This window comes from Beta vulgaris, chromosome 4, assembly GCF_026745355.1.
Source record: "Beta vulgaris subsp. vulgaris cultivar EL10 chromosome 4, EL10.2, whole genome shotgun sequence".
In the NCBI taxonomy this organism is placed as follows: Eukaryota; Viridiplantae; Streptophyta; class Magnoliopsida; order Caryophyllales; family Amaranthaceae; genus Beta; species Beta vulgaris.
Window position 1 is genome coordinate 24,530,212 of NC_079205.1, and position 18,109 is coordinate 24,548,320.

General features: G+C 37.0%; 1 long non-coding RNA gene across 1 annotated transcript; it reads right to left on the reverse strand.

Moving 5' to 3' along the window:
• Positions 1-14,782: 14,782 nt before the first annotated feature.
• LOC130591235 (uncharacterized) lies at positions 14,783-15,156 on the reverse strand. The gene is made up of 3 exons (XR_008968979.1): positions 15,083-15,156; positions 14,936-15,002; positions 14,783-14,847 (listed from the first exon to the last, which is right to left on the reverse strand). It is a non-coding gene; the product is annotated as an uncharacterized LOC130591235 (long non-coding RNA).
• Between the last annotated feature and the right edge of the window lie 2,953 nt (positions 15,157-18,109).

The following is an 18,109-nucleotide window of genomic DNA, read 5'->3' on the forward strand; positions in this document are numbered from 1 at the left end:
AAATGGTGCCATCTTTATACTCGCATGATAACTATTGTTGTAAGAAAACTCAATCAAATCTAATTGGTCCTCCCAACTTCCTTGAAAATCGATCGCACATGCTCTCAACATGTCCTCCATAGTCTGATTAGTCCTCTCAGTTTTCCCATCGGTCGCAGGGTGAAAGGCTGTACTCATTTTCAATGTTGTCCCAAGGTTTAATTGGACCTTTTTCCAAAACTTCGATAGGAATCTAGAGTCACGGTCCGAACTGTCCTGAGAATTAGGGTTGTATTTAAATCCAAATGAGTTTGGAAAATGTGTTGACTTTTAAAAAGATTTTAATTAATGTTTTGACTTCTTTCATATTTATGCAGTTGTATTTAAATCCAAATGAGTTTGGAAAATGTTTTGACTTTTAAAAAGGGTTGACTATTTTAAAAGTCAAATGAAATTATTTTTCATAGCTTAATAAAATTAGAAAGATTTTAATTAAGCATGTTTTAATAAAAGTTTTTAATATTCAAAAGTATATTGAAAAGGAAGTTTAATGGAATCAGAAGCCCAAAAAGTGATAAAAAGGGAAAGAGTCATTTGATGACTAAAGTCTTAAATAGCCCATGTAGTCATCAAGTTTCATTAATTAAAATCTCTTTTCCTCAGCCCACAAGTAAAAGCCTTATATAAATATCCTTAAAACCCAAATTGTTTCACCCTACACATTATTTTCCTCTCAATCTCCCGTCACTTTCTTTTTCCTCTCTTCACTCATTTTTTTCTCTCACCCGAATCTGATTGGCCAGATTTCTCATAGTTCCGTTTATTTTTAGCCAAAACTTCCTTCTTGAAAGTTGTAGATCTCGAAAAGTTATTGAATTTAGGCTCAAGAATCACTCAATTAAGATTCTTATTCTATTAGTTATGGCCTCTGCAAGTTTTGCAATTCTGCTGCCATATTTCACTCGCGAATTCGGTATCTTACTCTTTTTCTTCCTTTTTCCTTTTGATTCTTTTCCTCGTTTTCTTTTATATTAATTTCATATATATTATATATTGAAAGAATAAAATTTCAGATTTGTTATTATTTTTAGATTTAAGTTTTAATCATCAAAGCATGGTTTTTTTTTAGGGTGTTAATTATTAGAAAATCATAGTGTTATGTTGTACACTATGAGATTGTCTTAAATTATGATTTTAATCATATTTACATACGTTTTAAGAGGTTTTATGATTTTTAAAAGTGCTATAATTTCAGAAAAGAGTTATTTATGGAGTTTTTAAGGATTTTTAATTGCTAGAATAGTAGTACTCCCTCTGTTTGTTTTATCTTTCTCACTTAGAATCTTGGCACTATTCATACTTAGAGAGAATCTTCTCAATTGTTTTCAATCTATAAGAAAATATATAGTCATGTGGGGTCTTGTTTGATTTGTCTCAATTAATACATTATTAATATTCATTCGTTATAATTTTTACAAATATATAATGAAAGATATTTAAGTTCAAAGAAGTGCATTGGGAGACGCGCATAGAGAAAGTGAGAATGATAAAAAAAAACCAGAGGGAGTACTATACTAGGGATTAAAAATTAACGTAAGTTTGGTACATAAAAACGATTTTAAAACACGTTTTAAGGGGGTTTTGATCATTTTAAAGTTGCTGGAATTTTTAGTTCAAGTTATTCATTTTCATTACTTTATTTTCTAGGCGGAGATTTCGTTGTAGGAGACTTTTAGCGAGTAAAAGTGGCCTACCGATTGGTATATACAAGGTACGTACATCGTCTACGTGCTATGTGATTTAGAAGCATTCTCTAAGAGTATTTTATTTATTATCATGTATAGGACTCTATTTGTTCATATATGATTACTGGAATTATTTTTACATGTTATATGCCTGTGTGCTACATGTGATCTAGAAGTGATTATGATTATAAATGTTTGTATGGAAGGTTGATGCAAGCATGATAAGTCAAGTTTATTTATCAATTCGTGAGTGGATTAATATAAGTTAAAGTGAATCATGTCTTACATGTATTCTTTGAGTATTATTTATTATCTTATAAGGACCGTGGACCTTATTTGGTAAGTTACAAGTTCTACCTATATAAAGGTAAAGTTTATTGTTGGCTAGGTTCAACAAGTAAGTTGGTAAAGGTAAAAAAGGAGGTTAAAGAGTCTTGGTTGATGAGTTGTGATCACTTGTTAATCCAAAGATAAAAAGAGATTCAGTTATGATTGTTGAGTATTAGTTATGTGTTGTTTGTTTGTTGTGTCAACACAAGTAATAAAATATATTTAATGTAAAGTGAAACGAGAATAAGTTATAGACTTTAGACTGGTACACGTCTAGAGTTGGACACTAAGGGTTGGAGTACATGGTGGTAGCCCATGGCTTTTCTAGGAATGGATTGATCACCATCCCTCTTTTTGTTCAAAGGTTCCTCGGTATCGCAGGTCACTCTGAAATGCGGAGTCGCGCCCCCGTTTCATATTAGTAGATAAGTCAACTCGTCCAATAACTATTCCATTTAAAGAAAGAAGTAAGTGTCTAGTTCAGTAGTAGTTGTCTGCAGATTATTATATGTTTATATTATTATTTATCCATGCATGTTATTTTTGTAGTATCATGTTTAGGATTACTTATGTCTGATATGTAGTACTCAGCTTTGCTGATTACGTGCTTGTTTGTGTGTGTTATCATGGCTTTGCCTATTGATCCTGTGATGATCCTTCGGGTGAGCAGAGTCGAGAAAGCATTGACATTATAGGTTCGCAGATGCATCTCATTGGGAATCTGGAATGGAGAGACTCATTGTATTACTAGGATAATTTAAGTTGCTTTCGTAGGAACATGTGTTTTCAGACATTAGTTTTTAAGTTGGTGTGTTTTAGTTTCCGATAATGTTATTGATTTCATAAGTTTTAATAAAGTTGATTTTTAGTAAGTTGTTTTCCGCTGCAAAATTTTGAGTAAGCCGAAACGTTATCACACGGGCGATAATGCCTGGGTAATTCTCTAATGTTTATTATAAAAAGTATATTCTAGAAAAGAGAGAATTATCGGGGTGTTACAGATACTCAAGGAATGGCATCATCGTCACACAATAATGTTACTGAACACTTGTGTATACTAAAGACATAACCCCACATCCTAGTGCGGTTCCGATATCAGCTGAACTTCAATCTACCATTAATGTGATATTTCAAGCAGTAACTTCACCTCCTCCCATTAATTCGGAGCTGAGTATGGTGAATGAAACTGTTAACCCTGCTCAGAACACTATTATATATCCAGAAAACCCGTGGAACACCTTATTCACGGGTAATCGCTTAACAGCTAAAGGTACTTCTCTAAAATTTGTTGCACCTGCTGTTAAGAATGGTATCTCTGTTGCTTGTCTTGATAATTTTGAAACAGACAAATTATTTTAAATTTGGCCTACTTCATTGGTGATTTACGTTGTGGGAGATACTCCAACAATTAGACCTGGCAATCGGACCAATCGGATCGGATTCGGACCGGACCAATTCAGATCGGACTGTTTTCGGATCAAGTTACATTCGGACTGGGATAGGACCGGATCGGACCGTTTCGGATTGGGTCATCGTTCGGATTATTATTTCGGATTGGAATCGGACCGGACCAATTCAAATCGGGCCGTTTTCGGATCAAGTTACATTCGGACCAGGATCGGAGCGGATCGGATCGTTCCGGATTGGGTCATCGTTCGGACTATTATTTCGGATCGGAATCGGACTATGGTGGAATGAATGGAATACTTATAGCAATGATATTTTTTTATATAAAAAAACGGGTAAGTTTCGGGTATTTCGGATCGAAACCAATAATTTCGGATCGGTTTACCTTCGGGTCGGATCGGTTTCGGATCGGGTAAGATTATATCGGATCATTCGGATTTCGGATGAGTTTCGGATCAAGATTATTTCGGATCGGGATTCGGACCGGATCGGGACCGTTTCGGATTCGGATCAAGGTTCGGACCGTCTCGTTCGGACCCAGATCGGATCACGGATCGGATATTTCGGACCGGATTTTCGGATCAGGACCAACTTTGCCAGGTCTACCAACAATTGGTGCGTTAACTCGATTAATTGAAAAGGAATGGAACTCTGTTTCTAAGCCAAAAATCTTTTTACATGATGGTTTTTTGTGGTAAAATTTTGTAGTATTGATGATAGGAATGAAGTATTATATGATGGACCATATATTGTGAAACCATGGACTGCTAATTTCAATTTTAATGAGGAAGTCCTCAAGGTGATTGCCATTTAGGTTAAACTACTTAATTTACCTCTGAATTGCTAGAGTGCTGATTCTCTCAGTAGGATTAGTAATTTGCTGGGTGTTCCTTTATATGCAGATGAGTGTACATCTAAACAACTAATAATATCCTTTGCTAGGATTCTTATTGAAATTGATGTAACAAAAGACATCTAATACCATGTTAATTTTGAAGATCCGAATGGCGCACTCATTAAGCAATAAGTGAATTATGACTGGCTTCCACCCTTTTGTAAAACCTGTCAAAAGTTTGGGCATGATTGTGGAAATAAGAGAAAGCAATATGTGCAGCAACAACAAAAAGCTAAGGTAATTCAGAAATGGATACCTATGGTTACTCAAATTTCTGATCCAAATGTAGCTCCTGTTACTATCATTGCTCCTGAGTTGCCACCAAGGGATACTACTGAACAACAAAATGATGCACCCATAAAGTCTAATCCTTCTAGTGTTGTAAACACTCCTATGTAGCCTATTGTTCACCAATGGAAAATGATTACCATTAAAAAATGGGGTAAAAGAATCATTGTTCCATGTGAAGAAGAGAATGCAGAATCTACTCTTGAGGAGAATGAAGAAGAGAATGAAGATATAGAGGTTGATACAGGGCCCAAGGAACCAGGAGGTGACAATCCATATTTGTCATGATTTATATATGCACTTGGAATGTAAGGGGACTCAACGATCCTCTTAAAATAAAGGAGGTAAAGTCGTTTATAGATAGTAATAAGTTCACTATGTTTGCACTGACTGATACTAGAGTGAAGTTAACTAATAAAGACAAGTGCAAAGGAAGTTTGGTAGGCTTTGGACTTGGAGTGATACCTATCATCATCATCCCAAAGGCAAAATTTGACTTGCTTGGAAATAAACTATGGTTCATGTTGAGATTATTTCTTCTTCATATTAGTTTATTTAGAGTTTAGTTACTGATAAAGACTCTTAGCAACAGGTATAACTTCACTACTGTCTATAGGCTCCATACTATTGATACGAGAAGATCATTACGGACCTCTCTTCATCAACTGGACATTGTGGTTAGCAAGGAATGGGTGATTATGGGAGATTTTAACTCTGTGAAGATCAATTGAATGAAAATCCTGTATCTAGTGCTGAGACACAGAACTTCAGATGTTTGCTTGACACTACTGATTTGCTTGAAGTGAGAATAATTAGGGCTCTTTACACTTAGTCCAACAAAAGGCAAGGAAACAATCACATCTTTAGTAGGATTGACAGGTGCATTTGCAAACAAAATGGTATGCTCAGCATACTAATACCATAGTTGAGATCAAGACTCAATGTATTTCTGATCATAATCCTTTGATGATTTATTTAAATCAAAGCACTCAAGGTGGAGGTGGACCTTTCAGGTTTTTTAACCACTTGACTAATCATCCTGATTTTCATGAGAAAGTTACTACTGCTTGGAGAGAGAGAGAAACAGAGAGAGAGAGAGAGAGAGAGAGAGAGAGAGAGAGAGAAGAATGACTAGGATTCTATTCGACATCTGGTTCAACTTGAAGAATGTCAAAGCTGTTCTAAAAGATATTCAAGTAAATGAGTTTACTTCTATCACTGGTCACATCAGCATTGCTAGGGAATAACTTAAGCATATTCAATCTCAAATTCATATTGATCATTCAATGTGGGTCTTCATAATCAAGAGCATCAAACTCTTTGTTCTGTCAGGAAATGGCTTGCAATTGAAGAAAATGTTCTTAGACAGAAATCCATAATTCAGTGGTTGAAAACTTAGAAAGTCAAATTCAAAAGTCTTCTTTGCTACGACAAGCTGGAAACACTATTGATATTTTATATACAGTTGCAGGGACGAAACTTACAAATCCATTGATATTCAAGATGAATGTAAGCTATTTTATACCAGATTAACAAGAAGCTATGATGAGAATCTTCAAGGTGTTGATCTTACAATTATCATAAAGGGCCTACTCTAAGCATAACTGCTAGGAGAGCTCTTATCACTCCTATCACTTTGCAAGAGATTGACCAAGCTATGTTTAGCATTAATGGAGACAAAGCCCCAAGGCTAGATGGATTCAATGTTGTTTTCTTCAAACTTATGTGGAATATCATCAAACTTGAAATCTATGCCGCTATTATTGACTTCTTCCATACAAGTCATCTCAGTCCTCAAGTTAATATTGCATCTATTACTTTGGATCCTAAAATTCCTAATCCAACTTATGCTAGTGATTTTAGACCTATAGCTTACTGCACTATTGTGTATAAAATTATAGCTACGATTCTTACTCATAGGATGATATACGTGATTAGGAAAGTAATTGACACTGGTCAAGCAGGCTTTATTCCTAAGAGACATATTACTGATAACTTCCTGTTGGCTGCTGATCTAATTAAGGGGTATACCAAAAAGAATATTTTCCCTTGATGCACAATAAAAATAGATCAGAAAAAAGCTTATGATTCTATTGAATGACCATTTTTACGTGAATTGGGATCCCTTGCTATCTTTGTTAAATGGAATGACTTGTGTGACCATTGTTTATTATTCCATATTGATCAACGGAAATCCCTGTAAACCTTTTTCTACTAAAAAAAGGGCCTAGATAGGGAGTTCCTATATCCCCTTTCTTATTTGTAATTGGCATGGAATATTTATCTAGATGTTTGAGTACTCTTCATTTGAATCCTAATTTCGAGTATCATCCCCGATGGGCTAGATTTCATGTTACACATATGATGTTTGCTGGTATCTTTTTGTTGAACCATAGTTTTGATGATGACAAAGGAACAAAGATGCAAACTAAGTATTGGACTAACAAGTTGTTTAAGTGAGTGAATTTCAAGGTATCAATGAAAGGAACAAAGAGAATACTAAGTCAAGGAAGAAATCAAGTTTGGATTTTGAAGACGTACTAAGTGAAGATGTTTCTATATTTGGTACTGGAGCAGCATTGGAGCAAGAAGACTAAAGTGACGTTTTTTGTTTCTAGTTTCATTGTAAAGGAACGAGTAAGAATGGTAAGGAACTATGGCAATTTAGAATGAGAATGATCGTTTGTTCCTTTGTAAGGAACAGACGAACTGGCGCTGAACTTATAAGTTAAAGGAACTAACAATTAAAAGGAACTAGACTCAGGATGAAGCATTACAACGGTACATTTATGATAGTTGAGTAAATTATGCCTAGAATCTAGGCAACCGTTTTATTTAAGGAAAAAACTGATTTTAAGAAAAATCTTTTTAAGGAAAAGATTTTATTTTTCCAAAGATAATAAAAATTCTTTTCGGTTTTTATGGAAATATTTTAAAGATATATAATATTTTTAGTAAAAAGATTTTATTTCGGTTTTATTAATTAAAATATTTTTAATTAAATCAGATTTTCGAATTAATGCTTAAAGTGGTTGCTAAAATTAAGGAGCAGTAACTTAATTCTCGCCCACGTTTAACAGTGATCATGGAGATCATGGGATGATTGAGGAACGTGTTCCTCTGATAAGGAACATCATGGAATAATGGTTCAAACCACCAATACATGTTTTAATCCCACGTTCTAAGTTAATACCACTATAAATACTAATGTCTAATGAAGTTCCATTAAGTGTGTCTGACTAAGTGATTTAGTGAGTTTAACTAAGTAAAGTGTCAGTGCCTTCATTCTCTCATAAAAGCCATTTGTTCTTTGCCTTCTTACTATGAATCCACTAAGTTTATTTGATCAATTGTATGTTGGTTTTTGGGGTAAGGGGACTTTGAGTGAAGTTCTGTAAGAGAGAAGCTTTGAGTAAAGCAAGTTAAAGTGAGAACACTTCAAGTGAACTTGAGAGGAACAACTGTTAAGGGAACAGTTGTTCAGGAACTTGAGTTTAGGAACTTAAGGTGTGGCTCTGAGTAGAATTAGGTTGTAACAAAGTTGTTTGGCCTAATTAGTGAAAGAGTTAGTTTAAAATCCCTAGTGGTCGAGGTTGTTTCTTCTTGTTGCGCCAAGAAGTTTTTCCTCGTAAAAATCCCTTGTGTTCCTTTCGCTTGTTTATTTTTTTAAGTTTAAACTTCCGCAAAAAGTTACGTTTATTTCTACACATACAATTACCCCCCTCTTTATTGTTCCTAGTAAATAACAATTGGTATCAGAGCTAGAACTCACAAAAGATAGGAAAACCCTATTGAGAAAACGGTCCAAGGAACAATGAATACCACCGAGAAACCTGAGGAAGGTTACTCCACGCAAAGGCCTCCCATGTTTAATGGGAAGTTATTCCTACTGGAAGAACCGAATGGAGATATTCATCAAGGCTGAAAACTACCAGGTATGGAGAGTCATTGAAGTTGGTGATTTCGAGGTCACAACTACTAATGACAAAAATGAGGTAATTCTAAAACCCTTCTCTGAATATGATAAAGCCGATTCGAAAAAATGAAAGTAAATGCCATGGCTGTTAAATTGTTGCATTGTGGACTATGGACCCCATGAACACAATAGGATCATGAGATGCAAATCCACAAAGCAAATATGGGATTTAATAGAAGTAACTCATGAAGTCAAGCGATTTAAAATTGTTTTACTAATGAATCAATATGAACTGTTCTCCATGAAGACTAAGGAAAGCATACAAAAGATGTTTACTCGTTTTACTAACATTATTAATGAGTTAGCTTCTCGTGGAAAGTTTATTTCATCAAAAGGAACATGTTTGAAAAGTTCTTAGGAGTCTTCCTAAGGACAGATGGATGGCTAAGGTCACTGCTTTACAAGAAACAAAAGACTTCACTAAGTTCAACTTGGAATAGCTGCGGGGGTCACTTATGACTAATGAGCTTCACCTTGAGACTGAGTATGGTGAAAGCTCCAAATCAAAATCTATTTCCCTCAAAGCAGATGATGAAGATGACTCTGACTTAGAAGAAGAGGAAGCAACTCCCATGGTCCGAAAATTTCGAAAGATGTATAGGAACATGAAGAACGAACTTCAAAGGTAAAACTAAAAAGTTTTCTAACAAAGCTGCTTGTCATAAATGTGGTAGTACAGATCACTTCATCAAGGAATGTCCACTTTGGGAAAATGATAAAACCAAAGAAAGGAACAAGGAACGCTTCGCTGAAAGGAACAAGGAAACTAAAGCACCTTTCTCTAAGGCGAACGTTCGAAAGGCAATGATAGCTGCTTGGGGAGATTCAGAGACGAAAGAGGAAGAAGAACAACAAACTGAAGAAACTGCAAATCTTTGTCTCATGGCAAACATTGATGAAAAAGAAGATGAAGAAAATGTTGAGGTAAGCCAACATGGACTTGAATCAGACTTAGATGCAAAACTAGGCCTGAAATTTATGATCTTCTTTATGATGCAATTCTTGAATGTAGAGATGAACGTGAAAAACGTGAACAAAATGAACAAGCTCTTAAAGTTTGCAAAGAACATATAGAATGGCTTAAGAAAATGAGATCGGAGGTTGAAACTAGGTTCTCTGATTTGTTTGATAAAATCTTGAAAATCAAGGAATCTTATGAGAGTGTGAAGAATGATAATTATCTGATTAATTTAGAACTTTCACACTTAAAGGAATTTGTCCCTGTTCTAAGTTCCTTTGACATTAGATCAACCGCTTTGAAAGGATACATATCTGAGATCGAAAATTTGAATAAAGAGAAAATTGTTTTAAAGGAACAAATCTGTAATCTTAAGAAGGAACTGGTTGTTGCAAGGAACAGAGGCAAAACGATGGTTGTTCCTAAATGGATTGAGAGACCACATACTAAAAGAAAAGAAGGTCTTGGTTTTGAAAACTATAAGAAAAGGAACAAGAGCAAGAAATATGTTGACCTACATAGTGATAAATTTTGTATGTACTATGGAAAGGTAGGTCATTAGATAAATCAATGTCAACTAAAAACTAAAATGATTGGTAAAAATGTGAAGATGAGTAACATGAAATGGGTTGTCAAATCAAGTCCTAGTCAAGAACAGGAACCCACGAAATAAGAGGTTCCTACAACTAACAACTAGTTGATTTTTGCAGGTTGGAGTGAGGGGGAACAACACTTGGTATCTTGATAGTGGTTGTTCTAAGCATATGACAGGAGACAAATCTAAGTTTTTCTCACTCTCAAACTATGAAGGTGGAAATGTGACGTTTGGTGACAATGAGAAAGGTAACATAGTTGCCATGGGTAAGGTTGGTAAGTCACCATCACATTCCATTGAAAATGTATCTATAGTTGAAGGTCTAAAACATAATCTATTAAGTATTTCCCAATTCTGTGACAAGGGAAATATTGTCAAATTTAATAATGAAAAATGCTTGATCATTAACATTAAAACTAAGAAGGTAATTTTGGAAGGAACAAGGAAAGGGAACACATAAATTGTGGATCTTGATCTTGTTCCTAAAATCAATCAGACGTGTCTTAGTGTAATTGAAGATGATTCACTCCTTTGACATAAGCGCCTAGGACATGCTAGCTTTTCATTACTTGACAAACTTCGATCAAAAGATCTTGTCTTGGGATTACCATCTATAAAATTTCATATTGATTAAGGTTGTGATACATATGCCCGAGGAAAGCATGTTAGATCCTTTTTCAAATCTAAAACTGTAGTGAGCACCACAAAACCATTAGAATTAATTCATATGGACTTGTGTGGCCCTATGAGAATTCAAAGTAGAAGTGGAAAGAGGTATGTGTTAGTTATTTTTGATGATTACTCTAGGTATACTTGGTTTTTTTCTCTCTAGTAAAGATGAGACTTATGATGAGTTCCTTGTCTTTGCTAAAAGAGTTCAACATTTGAGTGGTCATAAATTGATGCATTTTAATCGATCATGGAAAGAATTTGAAAATTATAAATTTGATGACTTAAGAGAGAAATGGCCTAGATCATAATTTTTCTGCCCCTAGACACCACAACAAAATGGGTTGTAGAAAGGAAAAATAGAACTTTGGAGAAATGGCTAGGACCATATTAATTGCTAGTCAATTTCCAAGGAACTTTTGGGCCGAAACTGTTAATACTGCTTGTCACATAATAAATCGTGCCATGATGAGACCTAACATTAATAAAACACCTTATGAACTTTACTTTGGAAAGAAACCAAATATCATTCATTTTAGAACAATTGGTTGTAAATGTTTTGTTCATAACAATAGGAAAGATAGTGTAATATCCTAAAAATCTTAAACGTATTTAAGTGAATAATTAACATAATAATGTAGTTAGAACATATTTTATTTTATTCGTTCCACTAAGCAACGTATGATAAAATGATTATAGAATTTCAACATAAAAGTTTACCAACTTAAATTATGACGATAATTTATAATTTATGATTTCATGAGTTAAACAAGAAGGCTAATATAGTTGTTAATTCACTAAAGTACAAAATGTCAGCATTGCACCAAAATTTTACTAAGCCACATTTAAAGTGATAGTGTGGAAAATTTTTTGATTTTTGGTTTGGGAAACAAAAAGGGGAAAAGAGAAAAGAAAGCCATGGTCAACACTTCATTAATGGTGCCTTCTTCCTCACCCTTCCATGGTCATTTGGCACACATGCCATCACACTCCCTTCTTCTTCTTCAGTCAAAAATTCTGCTAGCAATCCCACTCCTTAGCTTCTTCAAGCTAAAAATTCAGATTACTTACTCCAATTTTCCCTCCCAACCACTAATTTTAGGCTCCCAATTTCATTATAAATAGCCATGGAGATTTATCACCAAGAACACCATCAACAACAATCCTCATCCTCTCTTCTCTTACTAATCAGAATTTTCAGTCAATAATTTTCGGAAATTGTGACTAAAAGAAACCCAAAAGAAAAACCCATATTTTCCCTCTCTCTCCTCTGTTTTGGCCCCCCACGACATACCCCTGTCGACCACCTCGTGCGACGCCAGACCTGCGCCATGCTCTGTCGCACCTTCCCCTGGCCTCACCGGCCATCCGCCGCACTGGCACACATTCGTTCTCTCTCCTCCTCGCACTCTCTCGCTCCTCTTCTTCTTCGCGTGCTAAAGTACCATGCTCATCACCGACGACGCGCGCGCCACACCGCCGGGGATCGTCGCTGCTGCTCGCCGCCGTTCACCGGAGCCGGCATCCAATCCCCTGCCACAATTTCGTCCTCCCTGCTCCTAGTAGCAGAGGTGATGCTTTTCTCTTTTTAATTTCTGATTTCCTTAGTTTATAATTCAAGCCCAAGTTTAATTCTTTAGTTAGTTATTTATTTTAGGCCTAGGAGAATACCTTTGGACTAAACTCAAGTGTTTATAAATTTGAATTTTATCATGTGTTGGACTAAAAGATAGCTTGAACTTACTCTATGGACTATTTATGGTTATTCATGGACTAATTTAGTTAGTTTTATTAAAGCACCTAACTTATTTACTAAAACTATGTTTGGGCTATAATTCCTAATGACTAAGTCGTTGAGTTACCTAAAACTAATTAAAACTAATTCGTTAGGCTTGTTGTTTATAATTTGAGTTTAAGTTATGAGTACTTCACTAATCCTTAAGTTCACTTCTAATCAATAGTTACTTGACTTATTAGTTTTTAAATGATTAAATAATATTATAATAATGTCAATGGATCGATTATAGCTTTAAACTTAATTAAATTATTAATGGACGACTAATTAGTTAATAACTATGAACTCAATTAATATTAATATGCTTTCGTATGGTTATAGGTTATGTAATAATATAACTTTAAGCACTAGTGGAAAAATGAAGAAGGGCTGCGCTGAAAATGGTCTGTAGGGCTGCGATTTTTGACAGCAGCCCTTTCAATAGCAGCCCTTCACTTTTCAAGTAGGGTTGCGCTTGTAAAGCGCAGCCCTTCACAACGAAGAGCTGCGCTTTTTAGTAAAAAGCGCAGCCCTTTTAAGCTTGAAGGGCTGCGCTTTTCTCAACAAGCGCAGCCCTTCTAAGCCTGAAGGGCTGCGCTTTTTTAAACAAGCGCAGCCCTTCTAAGATTGAAGGGCTGCAACCTTCAGGAGCCCTCCTTCTTAGAAGGGCTGCGCTTGTTGAAAAAGCGCAACCCTTCTAAGAAGAAGGGCTGTGCTAGTTTACAAAAAGCACAACCCTTCTTCTTAGAAGGGTTCCGCTAGATAAAAAAGCGCAGCCCTTCTAAGAAGAAGGGATGCACTTTTTGTAAACTAGCACAGCCCTTTTCCTAATTTTTTTTTTCTTTTTGAATTTAATTACCCCTGCAGCCTGCAGCCTGCACACAGCAGCCCTCCCCTCCCCTCCCCTCCCTGCCCTGCTCCTGCACACAACAACCCTCCCAGCACCCACCCCCACTGCCCCCTCCCAGCCCCCACCCCCCACCACAACCTATGCCCACCCCAGCCCACCCCCCTGCCCACCCCTGCCACACCCCTGCACCCCCATCCACAGCACACCCAGCAGCCCCCACCACCCCACCCCCATCCCCACCACCCACCCCCACCCAAAACCTCCCTTGGACAAAAAAAAATGCAAATTGCAATACGATAATATATTGACAAGTACAGAAAGGTAATAATTAACTTCAAATATATTTATAATGTAAAAAGTGTACATAGAATTGATCGAAATACATTCGAGCTAAAATGTCATCTTATGCAATCATTGGTAATGTGGGACGCCAACTTATCCCGAACTTCATCTATTTCTTCTTTCGTGAAGTTCCTCAAACGTGGTGTGGAATTTGCATAAACCTTGCAAAACAACCAAGGAATAAACACATATATAAGAATACAATCATTTTACCGTAGTTAGTACTTCTAAAAATGACATATACCTTCCCGAAATGCAATCAAAATCAAATGCAAGCCTAAAAGTATACACACTTGTTATAATATATCTCATATAATCATGTTCAAAGAAAATTTGGGGTTAAATGACTTGATAAGTACATTTTGGAGCGAAAAGGCCAAAATAGGTCGGAAATGGCCTTTTCATTCCCGAAATGCAACCAACAACAAATGCAAGCCTAAGAATCTACATACTAGTTATATTATGCCTCATATAATCATGTTCAAAGAGAATTTGGGGTTAAATCACTTGATAAGTACATTTTGGGAGCGAAAAGGCCAAAATAGGCCAAATAGGCCGGAAATGGCCTTTTCGTTCCCGAAATGCAACCAACAACATATGCAAGTCTAAGAATCTACATACTAGTTATATTATGCCTCATATAATCATGTTCAAAGAGAATTTGGGGTTAAATCACTTGATAAGTACATTTTGGGAGCGAAAAGGCCAAAATAGGCCGGAAATGGCCTTTTCGTTCCCGAAATGCAACAAACAACAAATGCAAGCCTAAGAATATACATACTAGTTATATTATGCCTCATATAATCATGTTCAAAGAGAATTTGGGGTTAAATCACTTCATAACTACATTTTTGGAGCGAAAAGGCCAAAATAGGTCGGAAATGGCCTTTTTGTTCCCGAAATGCAACAAACAACAATTGGAAACCTATAAGTTACATACATTTTGAAGATCACCAACATGTTTGCAACGGTTTACGATATCGAGCATGAACCTCATGACGTAATACCCACACACCCGTCCACCTACTTGTACCGGACACTAAAATTCACCAAAGGATGCAATAAATGACATGTTAGATGTGTATTATGTGTTTCTATGAAAGGATGCAAAAAATTACTCATGTTACCTCGACTAAATGCCAAACATGAGGTTTTGGTTGTCGAAGTCCAGATGCAATAACCCCCTTCATCACACTACATCAATACATTATTATAAGATTAGATGTACATTTAATATTAATAAGTGTGCATATATTGAGTTTCGATTAGGTTACCTATTTAACAATGATTTGACTAGTAAGGACCGCAGTGTTTCTTTACGCAAAGAATCAAAGTGGTAGACTTCGTTACGTGGCAAACATATTGCAATCGGTGTCCAATGGTTCCTACAACAATAAAAATGTTATTATTATCGTAGAACAACTAATAGGTCAATTTAATTAAAGTAAAAAGTGAGTTTAAGAAGCATACGATTCAATGTAAGGAAGAAGAATGATCTTATATCCAAGACGAGAACATGCTTCAAAGAATCCTTGAGATATGCTTTCACCTCCTTTTGGTTTTGTACGCAACTGTCATCTCGTACTAAGCTTGGACATAACCAACCAAACATTGGCTCACTAGATGGCCGAAATCATTGTATAATAGCCTGAGAAATCATATTGATTAAAATAAAACTTACTTATTATGGAAGTTATTAGTTGGATTGAATACTACTTAATTAAGGCATATATGTATATTTATTAATTTAAATACTAATGAAGTATTACCTCATGAATGTTTGTATCATGGAAACATTCAACTCTTCCTCAAGTAAGAATTCTTTAATATCAACCTTAGAAATGAAGGTCGATGAATCCTCAAAGTAGTGGAATTGGTGGTGCGACAACTTAATCTCAATCATTGCTTCATCGTCTACATCGCTAGTGCACTCATGTAGCCAAAGCACGGTTGAGTAAGGCCTTGCACCACCTCAATATCCGTAATGAGTGGAGACTTTGCCGTAGAAACATTTACTTTCTCCACTTGGGCACGTCGGCCTCCTGAGGTGAAGCTACCTTCTTTCCCTTCCTGTCGGCCTTCCCCGAACCCTAGTAATTAGTTAAATTAAAAGATATTACTGACAATCATATATAGGAACTATAAAAGAAAACTATGTATATAACTTATGTTAATCATTGTACCTGATCTGATAACCGCACCAATGCACGCGGCCATAGAAATAACTGCCAAGGGCATCAGTCATGACTGTAACCAACTTCTGCATTCGGCAGCGGAAGAGGTAAATCTTGAAACCGGCACAATGTCTGAAACGCTGACCACATAGTGAATATCAGCGACTGGCTGGTTGTGCAATCGTACCCGGTCCTAGGGGGCTGTGCAGACCATAAGCACGAAAATGAAACTGCCATGACCATCTCCTTGAGCTAATAGCTCACATGGTGTCTCTTCCTTTAAAAAAAAACTCTATTCATAGTTAGTCTATGAAACAACATATATATAGTAAAACTATGCATTAAAACAATAGTTGTGATATTAAATGCTTACCGTGAACTCCGGATCTAGATGAGGCTGCGTAGGAACAGGCTGCATAGGAACACTGCCCTGCGAGAAAGCACCAAAAGTCGGTAAGCCCATCTGCGCCAAAATGGCGTTGAAATTCTGAGTCATCTCCGCTCTGAGCTCCTCCCGAATTTGGGCTTTCATAGCCTCCACATCTATGGAAGCTGCTGAATTGACACTGGAGGCACTGGATTTTGAGTAGAGGTGTATTGATCACCATACACCTTTCTCACCCCGAGGCGGACACCTCCTACGCCCCTCACACGTCCATATTGGTCCCGTCCTAGAGTCTCGTGTAAGGCACAACTTGTCCTCTAGGAATGAACTCACCAGTTGCCTCCTTTTCCTTCAAGCCAATCTGCATAAGGATAAGAGAGAAATACTCGTGAGCGCACAAGTTATATTATTATGTATACCTTATCAAAAACTTATAATATGTACTTACAATGGCATTAGCTATCTGTTTTGTTCCGGGATCAGGAGACTCTCTGTCCCTTTGCATCAACCCCATGCATGGAACACCACCAATCGAGCACTCTATCTGGTTGCCAGCTGTGCAACTGTCGTCGTAGAGCTAGTGCCCGATGTCGTGGTCGACGCAATCGGGGGGTAATGGCTATACATCCACGATTCTCTCGCCTGACCATACGACTGAGAACCCAGATGGTGATATTTCCTAGCTTTTGCATTCGCGCTACTTTTCTCACGAGATGCCTGAAACACACAAATATAAACAAAGGTTAGATATGGTGTTATACAATAATATTGGATCTAAAAGTATTAAATCTTAGCTAGTAAAATATTCTTACAACAGCTTCTGGGGGTTGTTTTTTGTGCAACAAATGCATGCCACTCCTCAGGTGTGATATGCCTCCATATCTAATATGGAACTTGGAGGGCGCCTCAAATGATGTGTCCGGTGAACCTCAGAAGAAGAATGTGTTGCTCTCCCGTAGATTTTCTTCTTCTTTGTACCCCGACTTTTCTCCGCTTCGTGATCCACCCCGACACTAGCTTGGCCTTGAAGTCTCGAACCTCTGGGCAACCGCGGATAGAACACATTCTTCTTGCTTCATCATTTGGCAATATTGAATTGATTCTACAAAAAACGCATTTCACAAATTAGTAAATATTACATAGTATATTTAACTAAAGTGTTAAGATTCTAAACGTTATTGTACCGAACTTACCATAGTATCTTCCCAAATCATCTTTTTCAAAGACTCGGACCTCTTTCCATGAGTGGAGAATGGAGAGCTTATGCATGCAAATCCCAACTTGCATGGCATACTTTTGAGCCATTTTCCACAAGGTTGCCCAAATGATCGTACTCCAAAGTCATTAGGGTGGTTTCCCTAGTGACTTTGTAGGTCCCCTTCCTTTTCTTTTTCGTCTCCAAGTTCTTACTTGGCTTTTGGACCTTTTTCTTCACGGCGAGCCTTAACCAACATACGCCGCTCCTTTTGGTAATCGAAACACTCATCCTCGGTAGTGTGTTCCGCACTCGTATCCGTATGCACCTCCGCCATGTCCCTGAAATTATACAAACATACGCATTAATAAAAAAAATCACATTTAGGGCGAGAGGGGGCTGTGCAGTGGGGAGGGGGGCAGCAGGGGGAGGGGGGTGGGCAGCAGGGGGAAGGGGGTGTGCAGAGGGAGGGGGTGGGCGCAGGGGGGCGCAGTGGAGGGGGGTGTGCAGCAGGGGGAGGGGGGCAGCAGGGGAGGGGTGTGCAGCA